Source organism: Zalophus californianus, chromosome X, assembly GCF_009762305.2.
Source record: "Zalophus californianus isolate mZalCal1 chromosome X, mZalCal1.pri.v2, whole genome shotgun sequence".
Lineage (NCBI taxonomy): Eukaryota > Metazoa > Chordata > Mammalia > Carnivora > Otariidae > Zalophus > Zalophus californianus.
This window is the reverse complement of record NC_045612.1, coordinates 11021748-11037467: the sequence shown is the minus strand read 5'-3', so window position 1 is coordinate 11037467 and position 15720 is coordinate 11021748.

Genomic DNA, 15720 nt, shown 5'->3' with positions numbered 1-15720 from the left:
ATTGTTGCAATAATTTCTTTTTTGGATAGTAATGTTTTATGGATATCTATCTTAATATTATTAGAAGAGCAGTAGCTAAAATGTTATTAAAACATTATCTAGTAAGAATTCACTTCAATAGACCAAAAGTTGATATAACTGTCAATTTCCAGAATATTTTCAGGGACAATATCTGTTCTTACATTAGAGTAATATATTTTCTCCTTAATGCCCCATGATTAGATTACTTTGCATAGACATTTCTCACTGTTGCTATCAAATGTTATTGAATTCATTATACACACACACACACACACACACACACACACACACACACACACACACATCCTCCTAATTGATAACTATCCATTCAGTCTGTCCATTTTCCTTCATTCTTGGTGATAATGTTATTTCACTTAATTATCACATTAGCCATGCAAAATAATTATTGATATAACCTCCATTTTATGCACGAGGAAACTGAGGTTTCAAAATTAATAGTTTGCAGGAGGTCACACATGGGGAGAGGCTGAGATTTTGGTGTAGGTCAGTTTGACTCTAGTACTCATTTATGGCCCCGATCTCCACATGGTCCTCCAGTCATTTCTCTTTTTTGCCCATCTATTCATTCTCCACATGATAAATAGGATGATTTCATATACAAATTTGACCAAATCATTTTCCTTCCTAAAAATTCCTTGAATGGTTCCCCCTTTGCCAACAGATGCATTTTAAAGCCAAGTTCTTAACGCAGCACACAAGGCCCTTCCTCCACTCATTAAAGCTTTGAGGACGGGAAGACTGCTATGTTACACCTCACACATATAATTTTATAGCCACACAAACTTTTTGCCACTTTGTGTTATGCCATATTCTCTCTCATCGTGCTGCCGCTGTGCTATTCCTTCTTCCTAGAACATCATCATTTTCATCTCTGGGGACATTTCCAAACACCTGAGTTGCCATTCAACACGTGGGCCATGTTCTTTCACACATCCCAGTCTTTGAACACACTATATTCTTTGCCGGGTGACAAATTCTAATTGTCTAATTCTCTGGGCGACAAATTGCTACTGTTCTTTTGAGGATCAACTTATGTGCTACCTTTTCATGAAAGCCTTTCTAGGTATTTCCTTTAAATATTGCCACTCTGTCATGCTCCACAACACATAGAATACAATATGAATTGTACCTCCAGAGAGGTGGCCTTGCTTAGCCTACTGACATGGGAATACTCTATCCTCTGAGTTCCCATAGCAATTTGTACATACTTTACTGAGATTTTTTTATCCTACTATATGATTATGTGTTTAAAAACTGGTCTGTTTCCCACAGTACAATGAGCTTTCTGAGACAGCTACTGAGGACTTATACCCTTTGTATTCTTCATACTGCCTAGCACAAGGCTTGACATATTGTGGCATGAATAAATGCACAGAGTGAATCTTCAGTTCAAATTCAGACAGTAAAGAAAGTTTGACCTCTAATGGGCCTAGATTCTAAAAAGAAGTTTCAAGAAAATAAAATGCAATTTATAAGCTTGCTGAAATAACATTACAGAAGGTTTTCACAGATTGTATGATAGATATACTATACAAACATTTGATGTGATGAGCCAAAATTAAAATGAATGAATAAATTAATGAATGAAGAAACACATAAACCAAGTCTCCCCTAAATACCTTGTTACATTGAAGGACTGATATAAACTCTTTCTTCACATATCCATTCAGCCATTCAGAAGCTTATTCAGCTGTTTTTGTTTTCATATTACATGAGACCCAAGATTAACAAATCATTTGGTAAGATGACAGAGCCAGGCTCTTCCCACAGCCTTCATTGGCCACTTTTTTCATTTAATGGCTAAGAACAAGCTTCTAGTGAATGGAAAGTGAATACGGGCTTTCACTTGACCAATAGGAGCATGAGGAAAAGATAAAAGCCAAGAGACCGCCTGGCGGCCCCTTGAGTCTTTTAGGATGGGTCTGGATTTGGAACTGCCAAACTATGCAAAAAGAATAATAATTGGGGCCACTTACCTGCTTCTGAGTGCTGTTGTCAGATTTAATGAGAGTCTTTGTGCAGTCTTCAAGATCCTTTCAAATAACAATTCTGTAAAATGCTCAGAGGAATGTGACTTTCTAGTCTTTTAGAGAAAGGTTACACATTTACATTTAAGAGTTAATATGAAGCTATATAATTGGAAAGAAAAACTCCACAGATTATAATCAAATCCCAAGTGAGTTCATTATAATTATATTTAATTCATCAAATGACAAGAAATTTAATAAAGACTAGGACCTGGCACCTCTCCTGAATAGAGAAAGATTCTGATCAGTCTAGGTCTTGCATTTTTCTTTCCTCATTTTAACTTTCAAATAGGAAAACCACAAATTGATAGATCTGACCTGAGATCCATTGTGAACACACAGGTTCTGGGATTTTTTTGTGTGTCTTACTTTAAGGAATCTACAGTTCATTTAAAGGGAAATTCCTGGAAGTCTATTCAGAGTCACTTTCCAATGCCATAACGTTGGCTGTTGTTGGGGGGATGAAGCCTAGGTATCTCATAAAGAGTTTTATTATAGTCATAGAAAAAAAAATCTAATATGTGTCTTCACAATCAGAAAAACCAGGAAAAAATGCTGACTCTGTCTTGATAAATTCTAATTAATTATACCTTGGGGTACATATATTTATATCTTGGCTTAGGCAGTTCCCCTTTCAGGGGATATCCTCATACTGTCTCTTGTCTGGTCAGATCACATTCAGCAAGTCCCAGCTAAACTACCTTCTTATCATCTTTCTTTATTAAGTTTTTCATAGTCATGACGAGAGCACAGACTTTAGAGTTGGAATAGACCTTACGTAGCTTCCGTGATAGCCATAGCTTTCATTTTGTAAATACAGCAGTTGAAACCAAGGAAGTGAAATGGATTTTTGCAGGTTACCCAACTAGCTAGTGATAGAACTGGAAATGGAAAGCTCCTTCTAACTGCCTGACTGGTGCTCTAGTCAATACACTACCCATTCTTCCCCATGACTTCTCCCTCATCTAAAATCCTGCTCCATTTTCTATGACTCATTTAAACATCAGTCACAAACTGCCTTGTCACCTCTCTTAATATTTGTATTTGTAAGTCACTTTTTCATCTGCACATCAATAATTCCATTGTCTTTGTTGATGACTTGACTTCTTAATTTGACTATAAGCCACTTAAGAGCAAGGACTATATCCTTTCTTGTTTATGCCCCTCTTTTCAGGATATCAATAAGCAGGGTGCAGATTAGATAAAGACTGTGTCAACCGAATTTTGATTTAATCTTTTCAGAAAGTAACCACTTACCTTTTAGGATGATGGATATGTAGAAGTGCTTACATTTAAGGTTGCACAAAATATTTTCTTCCAGGAAAACATTTTAAGGTAATGTTATCTGAGCTTGTTTGGATGAGGAAAATTGATCTTTTTGAGTAAATAAGGGATTATAAGTTTGGTTTTATGAGTTTCCTCTCTATAAATATACAAATAAGTAGTTTCCATTAATTTGATATTTACAAGTCATCTTCCTCCTTTTCCTGAGAATACTGCAATTTTATATAAAATGCATATTTTTTATTAATTGATTCAGCCTTAGAACTTGCATTCAAATCAAGCTTTCAAATATAATGAAAGCACTGCCTTTTGAGGAAGTACGTGAAAATAGCCATTTTACATAATTTAGGCTTCATATTCATCCTCTATAGAATGGTTGTCACTTTCCTGAAAGTAAAATCAAGGCTCTTGCAATTAGTTACCACATCTTTTATTTAGTCCAAATTAGTAAAAAGAAATGCTTCATTTAGAAAAACCAACAAAATGTTTCTACATAACAGCTGCTTGTTTGCATTTTCAACTCTGAAACCATTTAATTGCTCAGTAGCTTCATATTTGCTCAAGCATTTCCCCCTCTATTTTATATGTTGGATAAAATCAGGTCAGGGATAAAGGTGAGATTATACATTGGTGATTCCAGGAGCATAAATCCAGCTTATTAAGTAGCAACGCAGTACCTGAGGCCTGATAAGAAAAAGAACAAAATTGATGAATAATGGTTAATGAAACAGAGTGCATACCCTGTCAGCTAGCTTAACCAAACCTGCCAAGGTTCAGACGTGTAGTTATTTGCCAACTAGCATATTTCAGGAGGAAAGAAATTATGTCAATGAAAAGCAATGACTTCGTATTTTCTATTAAAAATGGGTAGATGTTGATAGGAAGTAACAAAAGAGAATGTGTGAGTGTCATTTTATCTATTTATGAAGGCTCTGCATCATTCCCAAAGGGTTTGAGGTCACGTGTTCCATAGCCACCTTCAGCTGCATGTGGCAGACTCACTGTGGTGGACACCCCCAAAGTTAGCCCTCAAGGAATCACACCCTTGAATGATACCCTCCTCTGGAGGGCAGACAGGACCTATGACTTGCTGCTAACCAATATAATATGGCAAAGACAATGGGATGTCTCCCATTATATATGCTTCCATCTTGGTAGACTGAAGCAAGAAATCTCTTGTTGACCTTGAAGAATCAACTATCTATATTGTGAGCTGCCCATAGAGTACACCATGTGGCAGGGACATGTGAGGTCTCTGGGAACCAAGAACGACCCCTGGCCTCTGGCCAGCAGGGAATAGGAACGGCAGTTTTAGGGCTACAAGGGGCAAACTTGTTCCAATAACCTCAATGAGAAGAGGACTCCCAGCTCCAGAATGGAATGCAGCCTGGCCAACACCCTGATTGTAACCTTTTGAGAACCTGAGGAGAGGTTGTAGTTAAGCCAGACTCAGACTCCTGACCCACAGAAACTATCGAATTCTGTGTGCAGTAGCTTAACAGTTGCTAAGTTTGCAGCAATCTACTGTTCAGCAATAGAACACTGATGCATCGTGGGGTGCCTGGGTGGCTCAGTCAGTTAAGCATCTGACTTTTGGTTTTGGCTCAGGTCATGATCTCACCGTCGGAGACCGAGCCCCCCATGGGGCCCTGAGCTCAGCGTGGAATCTGCTTGAGTTTCCCTTTCCTTCTCCCTGAGCCCCTCCCCACTGTGCTCTTTCTCTCTCTCTCTCTCTCTCTCAAATAAATAAATAAATAAATAAATAAATAAATAAATAAATAAAAAGTCTTTAAAAAAAGAAAAGAAAACTAATACATTCTCTTAATTTACTACAATATGATGGTTCATCATGGACCAGGACAGGAATTTAAAAGCTGGCGAGGACTGAAGTTTCTCTGGGAATTCATAACTCTCACTCATGGGTTCCCTGCTTCTATTTGGGCTTATCCTCTATTCTATTACCTACTGAATAGCTCCAATTAACAATTTCAGCATGCAACAGGCAAGAAGGCAATTCTGGCCTACTCAGTCTCAGAGTTACTCATGTAGTTGATTTTAAACTGTGGCTTTCACTAGTAGCTGCTTCAATTATCTTTTCATTTTTTTTCCTTTTAAATTTCATTCATAAGTTTAAATTCCAGAGCAAGAAATTCCCTGAGCCACCTCATTGTTTCATACGAGGATGTGCCTTAATTCATCACCTGGCCTGTGGATTGGCAGCCATTGTGTCAAGGGTCTATCTGTGTTTTCATCTGCTGTGGCCAGAGGTGATGGGTAACTGGATAAAAATCATGTCCTCCACTGGGTTTGTCTTGAGGGCCTATGCACTGGGTAGTTTCTTTTAGAAGGAACTGTGAGCAGGCCAGTAGAAATTTGAAAGCTCTCATATATATGATTGAAATGAATAAAATATTGAAGGATAATGGACTATATTAAGTTGGCAGACTGAGCTTACTTGTCTATGCTAAATTTTATGTAAGAAAATGTAAGAAAACATAATACAAAAAATAATAACTCCCTACAACAGTGCTGGAAGACAAGAGTTCCATTAAGAGGTCAAATATTTAAAGGAATTCGAAGAGAGAAAGAGAGAAAGAGCAAGCAAATACGGTTAGATGTCTAGGGAGCCAATTCTGCACTGAAAGAGCTTAACTACTAGCTGATGCTTCCTCTCCTGCGTGTGCTCTGCAGTAGACAAGAGCTGTGATTTTCTTCTCCTTTGAATTGTCTGCTCATGTCTTCTGCTCATTTTTCTGTTGGACTGCTTCTATATTCTTATTGAGTTATAACAGTTCTTTATATCAGTAACTTTAGATCAGTAGCTTTTTGCCGTATATGTTTTAAACATTTTCCAAGTTTATTATTTGCCTTTAATTGATTTGGTAGGATATTTTGAATGAAGCATTAATAATAGCTACTACTTCCAAGAATAAGCAGAATAAGTAAAACATACACATTGGTATTTTGGATTTTATGTAGTTCAGCTTAATATTCTTTTCCTTTGTGCTTTCTGTTTGTGCTAATATGCTTAGAAATGTTCTTTTCCAACTTGAGGTCATGTAAATACTCATCTATTTTTTTATTTAGGTCTTCTTATTTATGATTTGACCTTTTATATATATTCTTAATAAATTTATAATTTATTTTGGTTTATGATATATTTATCAAATTTATATGCTAATTTATAAACATCTATTTATGTATACTAATGACTCTTAAAAGTAATTAACCAGTTGGCTCCATAACATGTTAAAAACCCCATCCTTTTCTTGTGATTTGAAATCATTTTTATTATATACTTAATATATTTTATTATATACTTAATTCTTACAGAAACTAAGATTTGGGGACTCTTTATTGTTTTCTTTCATTTGCCTATTTTATATTTTTGTAGAGTATTTTGTTGTTTTATTTTTTTTAAAGATTTATTTATTTATTTAAGAGAGGGAGAGAGAATACACAAGCGGGGGGTGGGGCAAAGGGAAAGGAAGAGGGAGAGAAGCAGACTCCCTGCTGAGTGCAGAGCCTGACTTGGGGCTCCATCCCAGGACCCTGAGATCATGATCTGAGCTGAAACCATGAGTCAGATGCTCAATCAACTGAGCCACCCAGGTGCCCCGAGTATTCTGTGGTTTAAAGTTCACGTGGAACTGGATCATATAGTACTTCTATTTTTAATTTCTTTTTTTTTAAGATTTTATTTATTTATTTGACAGAGAGAGACACAGCAAGAGAGGGGACACAAGCAGGGGGAGTGGGACAGGGAGAAGCAGGCTTTCTGCCAAGCAGGGAGCCTGATGCAGGCCTCGCTCCCAGGACCCCGGGATCATGACCCGAGCCAAGGGCAGACACCTAACGACTGAGACACCCAGGCGCCCCTATTTTTAATTTCTTAAGGAACTTCCATGCTGTTTTCCATAGTGGCTGCACCAGTTTACAGCACCCCTCCCCGTACTGTACAAGGGTTTCATGTACAGTATCCTCAGCAGCATTTGTTATCTCATCCTTTTAATAAAAGGTATCCTGACAGGTATGAGGTGATATCTCATTGTGGTTTTGATTTGCATTTCCCTGATGACAAGTGATGTTGAGCATCTTTTCATGTACCTCTTGGCCGTTTGCTTGTCTTCTTTGGAAAATGTCTATTCAGATCCTTTGCCCATGTTTAAATTGGGTTATTTGGAGGGGGTTGTTATTGAGTTGTATGACTTCTTGTGTATTTGAATATTAACTCTCTGTTGGATATAGTTTGCAAATATTTTCTCCCATTACATAGGTTGTCTTTTCATTTTGTTGTTGATTTCCTTTGCTGTGCAGAAGCTGTTATTTTGAAATAGTCCCACGTGTTTATTTTTGCTTCGTTGTCTTTGCACTTGGTGTCAAATCCAAAAAAATCATTGTCAAGACCAATTGATGTCTAGGAACTGTACTCTTTATGTTTTCCTCTACAAGGTTTAGGGTTTCAGTTCTCTTAATTCAAGAGGTCTCTAATAATTTAAGTATTTAATCCATTTTGAGTTGATTTTTGTGTATGCTGTAGAATGGGGTCCAGTTCATTCTTTTGAATGTGACTGTCCACTTTTCCAGCACTCTTTCTTGAAATGACTAACCTTTCTCCTTGTATGTTCTTGGCTCCTTTGTTGAAAATTAATTGACCACATATCCATGGGTTTATTTCTGGGCTCTGTATTCTGCTCCATGATCTATGTGTCTGTTTTTATGCCAACACCGTACTGTTTTGATTAGTTAGCTTGCTAATATAGATTGAAAAAAAAGGAAGTGTGATGCCTTCAGCTTTGTTCTTTCTCAAGATTGCTTTGGCTATTCTAATAATGGATATTATATGTCTCCCTTGGTTATTTTTAATTACTCCATGTAAATCATATGAACCTTAGATTAAATTTATTAAGCCACTCTCCACAGGCCTAAATGAGATATTGATTGTATAGTATTACATTTAAAAATGAGTGTGGACAAATTTGCCATGAGAAACTTGCCATGATTTGGACATCTACTTAAATAATCACGTAATTTTTTTCCTATGTCCTTTTTATGAGGAGACTGAAAAATTTTCATAATTGTAAACTGTCTTATCATTCCCAGAGAAAATATAATCATGTGTTTCTTTAGACACCTAAATTTAATTTAGGATTTCAGCCTCTTTATTCTTAAATGAGATTGGTCTCCACTCCACCCCCCATATTTGTCCAATTTTGGTGCCGGAATAGACAGCATAGTTGTGAAACTTTCCCTTTTGGGCTGTATTTTGGTGTTGTTTGCATAACATATTTCTTCACTTTTTGAAAGAAAACAACCATAAAACTGCAATTTTTTCTGACCACATTACTTAAATAGCTTCTTCCACCCCTCAGTTTATCGACATTTCTATTGTTTAATTTATAATTTCCTAGTTCATCTTTGGTTTTTCAAAATTTAAAGTTTAAATTTATTAGTTTAGAAATATATCTGTGTCTGGTTCATAGCCATTAATATTTGTATTGTTGTCCCTATTTTTTCCTTTTGTCTTGATTATACTAGTTGGATTTTAAGCAATTTTTCTTTTTTCTAAACAAATAATTTATTTGGTTTATTTATTAATTTCATTAGTTTCCTCTTTTCTACATAATAAATTATGATTCTATGGTTCTATTTTCCATATTTTTCTTTGAAATTGTTCTTTTCTAATGTGTTGACATTAATGCTTAGAGTTTTTTTAATAATAAAAACATTTAAACCTAAATAATTAACTCTATTTATAATTTGGCTTTATTAAGTACTGTTGTTATTTTTTAAATACTTCATTATTTAAATTTTGATTTCCTATATTGTACAATATTTTTAATAGACTATTTTCCATTTTGGGTTTTTTTTTTGGTTAAACCTTAGTTATTACTTTTTACTTTTATTTCATTATAATCACGTTATATGATGTATACAAATTCATTTTTGGATTTATTGATAAATAGAACACTTAAAAAAATATATAGAAAGTACTGTCAGAAATCTTCCACTCTCTCCTATAACCCAAACAAATAATCAAAGGTATATGTTATAGCAAAGAAAGAGCAGTGTTTTTTTGCTTGCTATAGATTTTGAGAAATTTCTGGTAAATATAGTACCTTTGAGACTTCTTTTTTAGATGTCATCTCATTCTAAATATTAATCAATAATTTCTAGAATCAAATTGATTTTTCTTAGTCCATAAATACTTGCAAGTATTCTAGAAAATAAGTATTCAAGTATTATTATTTCTTTCCTGAATGATCCAGTGATGATGAAATTTATCAGTAGAAATACATATGTAAAAAGACATCTCTGGTTGTAGCTCATCAAAAGTTAAGTGTTTTGGGTCTGTTTGGGTTTTTTCTCCCTGAAAAACTTGTGTTAGTATCTGTGATGAAGATTTTGTCAGTGTTTCTTACTCTTCCCTTAGGATTAGTAACACTGATGCACTTCTAAGAGAAATTAAAAGATGTAACCAACATTTATACTTGGCATATTTTCTGAATGATCTAGCAATTTTCAAGTTGAATTAAAATATGCATGCACTATTTACTATACTTCTAAGTTTTAGAGTGTGTTAAATTTCCAAAATAAGTCTGTTTAAAAGAAAAAATGCTCACCTAAGGATAATATTTCTTTATTTCGGGTACAGTAAAAAATAATTCACTGATTTAAAAAAATGAAGCTTAGTGGGTAAGCTTTCAACTCAAAAAACAAAGCATTTGGTAGGAAATGAGATTATATTTCAAATAAAATTGTCTAGGTAACTATGTCCTTAACATCTTCTAGTAAGTATCCTAGGCAACAAGTCCACTGGCAGTTTAAAGATTCATCATGAAAAAAGGGATCCCTGGTAAAGATATAGACTCATCCCAGGGGTGGAGCAAGATGGAGGAGTAGGAAACCTGGATTTCATCTGGTCTCAGGAATTCAGCTGGATAGGGATCAAACCATTCTGAACACCTACGAACTCAACAGGAGATCGAAGAAAAGAATAGCAACAACTCTCTGAACAGAAAAGCGACCACTTTCTGGAAGGTAGGACATGCGGAGAAGTGAATCCGAGGCGATATTCAGGAGGATAGACGGCAGGGGAGGGGGCCTCCGTCGGCCACTTCTGGCCAGTGATAGAGCCGCGGAGCACAAAGTTGAAACTTTTAGAAGTTGGCTCCGCTGAGGGACGTCGCTCCAGTGGCTAAGTGGGGGTGGAACCCTCGCGGGACAGTGTGGTCTCAGGACCCTTGGGGTCACAGAAAGACTGGGGGTGCCTGAGTGCAGCAGAGCTCCCAGGTATCGGAGCAGGGAAGCCGGCTGCAGAGACAGAGCCGAGGCGTGGGCTCTCAGCTCGGGGTTGCCATAAACTGTGATCCACGGCCCAGTCGGGCCATTGCTCCTCCAGCAAGGGACCCAACAAACAGCAGATCTGGGGAGACTCCCCTTCCTCCCCCGGGAGGAGCAGCGCTGGAGTGCACCGCAGGGATCTGCTGGGTTTGGAGACCACACGGGGTCGGGTGCCAGAGATAGAAACACACGGTCACAGGCCGGGTGAGCACGGAGTGCAGCTGGAGACCGGGAAGATGGGAGTGACTGACTGCTTTTCTCTGGGGGCGCACTGAGGAGTGGGGCCCCGAGTTCTTGGCTCCTCTGGAGCGGAGATTGGGAGGCCGCCATTTTCACTGTCGTCCTCCAACGCTGTACAGAAAGCTTGCAGGGAACAAAAGCTCCCAAGAGCAAACCCGAACAGATGGCTTAGCCCGGCCCGACAAGGGTGGGGCAATTCCGCCTGCGGCAGATCAGCAAGAACAGCCAGCCAAGACCAAGTTTACCGATCAAGGAGAGCGGGAGAACTCCAGCGCTAGGGGAATACTGCACATAGATTTCATGGCTTTTTTACCATGATTCATTAGTCTTTCAAAGTTAATTTTTTAACAGTTTTTTTTAATTTTTCTTTTTCCCTCTTTCAACCAAGATTTATCAATCTCTTTTTTTAAAAAAAAAATTTATTTTTCATTTTTAGAGTCATATCCTATCCCTTCATAGTAGTTACCCTTATTTTTGGCAGATATGTATATCAGTTGTTTTCTCTTTAAAATTTTGAGATACAGTTTCTTCTAACATATCAAAATATACCCTAAATCTCTAGTGTATGGCTTTGTTCTAGTCTCCTGCCTGATCACATTCTCTCCCCCCACTTTTTTTCTTTCTTTCATTCCTTTTTTTAAATCCTCTTCTTTCTTTTTTCAAACATCTTCTTATCAATTCCTTTTTTAAAATTTTTTGTAATTTTCATCTTTACAGTCCTATTCCATCCCTTCATCGTATCAACCCTTATTTTGTACATATATGTCTTTCTTTCTTTAAAATTTTAGGGGGCACTTTCTTCTAACAGACTAAAATACACCCAAAATCTAATGTGTGGCACTGATCTATGCATCAGACTGATCATATTTGATCATATTCTGTTTTTCTTTGTTTTGTTCTGTTTTTGTTTGTTTTTATCTTTTTCTTTTTCCTTTTTTCTTTCTTTCCCTTTCTTTTCCCCTGGTTTCAGGTCTTTTCTAATTTGATTAGAGTATATTTTCTGGGGATGTTGTTAACCTGTTAGCATTTTGTTCTCTCATTCATCTAGTCTCCTCTGGACAAAATGACAAGATGGAAAAAATCACCTCAACAAAAAGAACAAGAGGTAGCACCATCTGCCAGGGACCTACTCAATATGGACATTAGTGTGATGTCGGACCTAGAGCTCAGAATCATGACTTTAAAGATACTACCTGGGCTTGAAAAAAGCGTGGAAGTTATTAGAGAAACCCTTTCTAGAGAAATAAAAGAACTAAAATCTAACCAAGTCAGAATCAAAAAGGCTATTAATGAGGTGCAATTAAAAAATGAGGGCACTAACTCCTAGGATAAATGAGGCAGAAGAGAGAATCAGCAATATAGAAGACCAAATGATGGAAAATAAAAGCTGAGAAAAAGAGAGATAAACAACTAATGGATCACGAGGGCAGAATTCGAGAGATAAGCAATACCATAAGACGAAAAAACATTAGAATAATTGGGATCCCAGAAGAAGAAGAGAGAGGGGGCAGAAGGTATATTGGAGCAAATTATGGCAGAGAACTTCCCTAATGTGGGCAAGGAAACAGGCATCAAAATCCATGAGGCACAGAGAACCCCTCTCAAAATCAATAAAAATAGGTCAACATCCCGACATCTAATAGTAAAACTTATGAGTCTCAGAGACAAAGAGAAAATCCTGAAAGCAGCTCAGGAGAAGAGATATGTAACCTATAACAGTAGAAACATTAGATTGGCAACAGACCTATCCACAGAGACCTGGCAGGCCAGAAAGGACTGGCATGATATATTCAGAGCACTAAACGAGAAAAATATGCAGCCAAGAATACTATATCCAGCTAGGCTGTCATTGAAAATAGAAGGAAAGATAAAAAGCTCCCAGGACAAACAAAAACTAAAGGAATTTGCAAACATAAAACCAGCCCTACAAGAAATCTTGAAAGGGGTCCTCTAAGCAAAGAAAGAGCCTCAAAGCAGCATGGACCAGAAAGGAATACAGACAATATATAGTAACAGTCACTTTACTGGGAATACAATGGCACTAAATTCATATCTTTCAGTAGTTACCCTGAATATCAATGGGCTAAATGCCCCAATCAAAAGACACAGGCTATCAGATTGGATTAAAAAACAAGACCCATCGATATGCTGTCTGCAAGAGACTCATTTTAGACCGAAAAACACCCCCAGATTGAAAGTGAAGGGGTGGAAAACCATTTACCATGCTAATGGACACCAAAAGAAAGCTGGGGTGGCAATCCTTATATCAGACAAATTAGATTTTAAAACAAAGACTGTAACAAGAGATGAGGAAGGACACTATATCCTACTTAAAGGGTCTATCCTACAAGAAGATCTAACAATTGTAAATATCTATGCCCCTAACATGGGAGCAGCCAATTATATAAGGCAATTAATAACAAAAACAAAGAAACACACTGACAACAATACAATAATAGTGGGGGACTTTAACACCCCCCTGACTGAAATGGACAGATCATCTAAGCAAAAGATCCACAAGGAAATAGAGACTTTAAATGAAACACTGGACCAAATGGACTTCACAGACATATTCAAAACATTCCATCCCAAAGCAACAGAATACACATTCTTCTCTAGTGCCCATGGAACATTCTCCAGAGTAGATCACATCCTAGGTCACAAATCAGGTCTCAACCGGTACCAAAAGATTGGGATCATTCCCTGCATATTTTCAGACCACAATGCTTTGAAACTAGAACTCAATCACAAGAGGAAAGTCAGAAAGAACTCAAATACATGGAGGCAAAAGAGCATCCTACTAAAGAATGAATGGGTCAACCAGGAAATTAAAGAAGAATTCAAAAAATTCATGGAAACCAATGAAAATAAAAACACAACTGTTCAAAATCTTTGGGATGCAGCAAAGGCAGTCCTAAGAGAAAGTATATAGCAATACAAGCCTTTCTCAAGAAACAAGAAAGGTCTCAAATACACAACCTAACCCTACACCTAAAGGAGCTAGAGAAAAAAGAGCAAACAAAGCCTAAACGCAGCAGGAGAAGAGAAATCATAAAGATCAGAGCAGAAATCAATGAAATAGAAACCAAAAGAACAGTAGAACAGATCAACGAAACTAGGAGTTGTTTCTTTGAAAGAATTAACAAGACTGATAAACCCCTGGCCAGACTTATCAAAAAGAAAAGAGAAATGACCCAAATCAACAAAATCATGAATGAAAGAGGAGAGATCACAACCAACAGCAAAGAAATACAAACAATTATAAGAACATATTATGAGCAACTCTATGCCAGCAAATTAGATAACCTGGAAGAAATGGGTGCATTCCTGGGGATGTATCAACTACCAAAACTGAACCAGGAAGAAATAGAAAACCTGAACAGACCTATAACCACTAAGGAAATTGAAGCAGTCATCAAAAATCTCCCAACAAACAAAGGCCCAGGGCCAGATGGCTTCCCAGGGGAATTCTACCAAACATTTCAAGAAGAATTAATACCTATTCTCTTGAAACTGTTCCAAAAAATGGAAATGGAAGGAAAACTTCCAAACTCATTTTATGAGGCCACCATTACCTTGATCCCCAAACCAGACAAAGACCCCATCAAAAAGGAGAATTACAGAGCAATATCCTTGATGAACATGGATGCAAAAATTCTCACCAAATTACTAGCCAATAGGATCCAACAGTGCATTAAAAGGATTATTCACCATGACCAAGTGGGATTTATCCCTGGGCTGCAAGTTTGGTTCAACATCTGCAAATCAATCAACGTGATACAATATATTAACAAAAGAAAGAACAAAAATCATATGATCCTCTCAATAGATGCAGAGAAAGCATTTGACAAAGTACAGCATCCTTTCTTGATCAAAACTCTTCAGAGTATAGGAATAGAGGGTACATACTTCAATATCATAAAAGCCATCTATGAAAAACCCACAGCAAATATCATTCTCAATGGGGAAAAACTGAGAGCTTTCCCCTAAGGTCAGGAATGTGGCAGGGATGTCCACTATCACCACTGCTTTTCAACACAGTATTAGAAGTCCTAGCCACAGCAATCAGACAACAAAAAGAAATCAAATGCATCCAAATCAGGAAAGAGGAAGTCAAACTGTCATTCTTTGCAGATGATGTGATACTTCATGTGGAAACCCAAAAGACTGGAACCCCAAAACTGCTAGAACTCATACAGGAATTCAGTAAAGTGGCAGGATATAAAATCAATGCACAGAAATCAGTGGCATTCCTATACACCGACAAGACAGAAGAGAGAGAAATTAAGGAGTCGATCCCATTTACAACTGCACCCAAAACCATAAGATACCTAGGAATAAATCTAACCAAAGTGGCAAAGGATCTGTACTCAGAAAACTATAAAATACTCATGAAAGAAATTGAGGAAGACACAAAGAAATGGAGAAACGTTCCATGCTCATGGATTGGAAGAACAAACATTGTGAAGATGTCAATGCTACCTAGAGCAATCGACACATTCAATGCAATCCCCATCAAAATACCATCCACTTTTTTCAAAGAAATGGAACAAATAATCCTAAAATTTGTATGGAACCAGAAAAGACCTCAAATAGCCAGAGGAATGTTGAAAAAGAAAAGCAAAGCTGGCGGCATCACAATCCCGGACTTCCAGCTCTATTACAAAGCTGTCATCATCAAGACAGTATGGGACTGGCACGAAAACAGACACATAGATCAATGGAACAGAATTGAGAGCCCAGAAATGGACCCTCAACTCTATGGTCAACTCATCTTTGACAA